Source organism: Eurosta solidaginis, chromosome 5, assembly GCF_040869045.1.
Source record: "Eurosta solidaginis isolate ZX-2024a chromosome 5, ASM4086904v1, whole genome shotgun sequence".
Classification (NCBI taxonomy): Eukaryota; Metazoa; Arthropoda; class Insecta; order Diptera; family Tephritidae; genus Eurosta; species Eurosta solidaginis.
The window spans coordinates 31,439,759-31,442,921 of record NC_090323.1 but is presented as its reverse complement, the minus strand read 5'-3'; the positions used below and the strand labels follow the sequence as shown (position 1 = coordinate 31,442,921).

Here is a 3,163-nt window from a genome sequence, read left to right as displayed (position 1 = left end):
GTTTTCTGTGAAAAAGGGCGAAATCGGTTGAAGCCACGCCCAGTTTTTATACACAGTCGACCGTTTGTCTTTCCGCTCGGCCTTTAACACGATAACTTGAGCAAAAATCGATATATCTTTACTAAACTCAGTCCACGCACTTATCTGAACTCACTTTGTATTGGTATAAAAAATGGTCGAAATTCGACTATGACCACGCCCACTTTTTCTATATCGAAAATTACGAAAAATGAAAAAAATGCCACAATTCTATACCAAATACGAAAAAAGGGTAATTGGATTGGTTTATTGACGCAAAACATAACTTTAGAAAAAACTTTGTAAAATGGGTGTGACACATACCACATTAAGTAGAAAAAAATGAAAAAGTTCTGCGGGGCGAAATCTAAATCCCTTGGAATCTTGGCAGGAATACTGTTCGTGGTATTACATATATATAAAAAATTAGCGGTACCCGACAGATGATGTTGTGGGTCACCTTGGTCCACATTTTGGTCGATATCTCGAACACGCCTTCACATATACAACTACGGGCCACTCCCCTTAAAACCCTCATTAATACCTTTAATTTGATACCCATATTATACAAACGCATTCCATATGTGAACCCTGGTCCACCTTTATAACGATATCTCGAAAAGATGTCCACCTATAGAACTAAGGCCCACTCCCTTTTAAAATACTCATTAACACCTTTCATTTGATACCCAAAGCGTACAAACAGATTCTAGAGTCAGCCCTGGTCCACCTTTATGGCGATATCCCTAAATTGCGTCCACCTATAGAACTAAGGCCCACGCCCTTTTAAAATACTCATTAACACCTTTAATTTACCCATATCGTACAAACACATTCCAGGGTTACCCTAGGTTCATTTTCCTTTATTTTGTCTCCACACTCAAAAAAAGTATCACTATTAATTTAATACACGATGTGCAAAAACGAAACTATAAACGGTATCATTTTCGTGGTATCAATGCAACGATAAATATTATAAAAAGTATAATTAAAAGTATCAATTTTGTATCTTGACTATTGCTTTGCCCATGGAAAATATTTGTTTCGCCCTTAAAATGTATCAAAATGATACCTGTATAAATTTCCTAGTTTCATTATGACAACATTTAATACTAGATTGATTATAAAATGCATTACATTTGTATGTAGTCTATTAACTTGACAAATACAAGTATCAAACTAATATTTCGAAAATGTCAATAACATAAGATCATTGATGACGAAAAAAAGATAAGCAAAAATTGCACATTGATGCCTAGATGGCATTGCCTTGATGATAACTTTTTTTTGAGTGCATAGCTCTCAGCTGAGTATGTAATGTTCGGTTACACCCGAACTTAGCCTTTCTTACTTGTTTTCTTATATTTTCAGGTAAAATGCCATGAAGTGGTCGATTATGCCATTGTGCGTAAAATTGTTGGCTTACATTCGCACATTGAAGAATCTATGGAATGCTTTTACTATTTCATAAGCTGTAATTTTCTTTCACGTATTAAGCGTGCAAGTTCAACAGCACTTTTGGATAAGAGTCATGTTTTTTAGTTGGTGGTATTGGCACGCTAATGCTACACCCAAAATCCAACCAAGCACAAATTCCAAAATTCGGTCCAAAATTATATGTAGATAAGGCAGAATTGTTGTGAGTGTTGTTTTAACGTTTTAGCCATCGCAACTAATTAGACTTGGTATTGCATGTAATCGGGGTTTTTGGATGACACCACGAATTTGTAAGAAAGTAGGTGAGTTGAGAGACGAAACCTGCAACAAAACCTATTACAGTACCTTATAACAAGGTATGTTTGTACGTATTTTTAATATTGCCCAATGGAACGTAGCTTGCCGAACGCAGAATGTATCCGTTTGATGAAAGAAAGTGGTGCTATTATTTTGGCAACATCAAATGTACCCGAGGTAAATAAATGGACTGAGACGCGTAATAGGCTAATAGGGCAAACTAAAAATCCCTATGATTATAGACGTTCTGTTGATGGTTCCTCTGGTGGTGAGGCGGCGCTAATTAGCGCTTGTTGTACCGCATTCGGTTTGGGTACTGACATTGGCGGTAGCATACGTATACCTGCTTTTAATTGTGGTATATTTGGGCATAACCTAGTGACGATGTTGTTAATATGCGTGGTTGTATATTTCGTAGCGGCAATGAAAAGCATGATATGGGTTGTGCTTGTCCAATGAGTTATGCTACAGATTTAATACCAATAATTAAAGTAATAGCCGAGCCGAAAATGCTCAAAAAATAGGGTTTGGACGATAACGTAAATTTGAAAACATTGCGTTATTTTTACATTCCTACAAATAAAATGATGCAATGTAATCCAAATGGTTCTACGGAGCAAACGCTTATGTTGAAGATAGGTCAACATTTTAAAGTTTAACAGGGAATGAGTTGGTGGAAATATCGCCAATTTAGATCCACTTACTTGTGTTGACTTTTATGACTAAATAAATTTTTTTTTCGCTATCATATTTAATTATCATATCCATTCCATTCAAATAAGAATACATAAATTTTCGAATTTCTTCTGTCATATACATTTCTGGTACAACTTTTGGTATGACCGGCACAGCAAACCATTGAGTATCAACAAATTGTTCAGGTGTCTCATACAAATCTTCCATTTCCATGGCGCGATTAAATTGACCCTCAAAATCGACAATAATAATTTGTCCACAATTGGGTACTATCTTTAACTTATTTAAAGTTTTTGCCGACTCTTGCACATCGGTAGTAAGTTTGAAAAAATTATAATTATCATCGGTAGCTTTGAACATATACATACAATATTCCCTTTACTAACAGAAGTTAGAGCCTCTGTACTACCGCTGCGAGGAATTTCTTTCGGCTGTGAATTTGACGATTTCTTTTCAGGTTTAGTTAGCGGAGCAGCTTCTGAACAAGTATTTGACGAACCTGCACTTTTATTGTTGGCTTCGTCATGAGCAACAACATTTTTATTTAACTTTTCTTTGCCACAAAATGGCAATGTTGTGGCGATGCCTAACGTTGACACTGTAAACCACAAAAATATGTTTGACAATGCGCACATACTATATCACACAAACATTGACAAGTGGCGCATTTTCCTATATCGACTGGGCGACCAATTTTCCTATCCTTATGATTATT

The 3,163-nt window shown here is 35.9% G+C and overlaps 1 pseudogene; it reads left to right on the top strand.

Annotated features, from left to right (window-relative positions):
• Positions 1 to 1,842: 1,842 nt before the first annotated feature.
• Positions 1,843 to 2,411, top strand: LOC137254140 (fatty-acid amide hydrolase 2-A-like; annotated as a pseudogene).
• Positions 2,412 to 3,163: the final 752 nt, after the last annotated feature.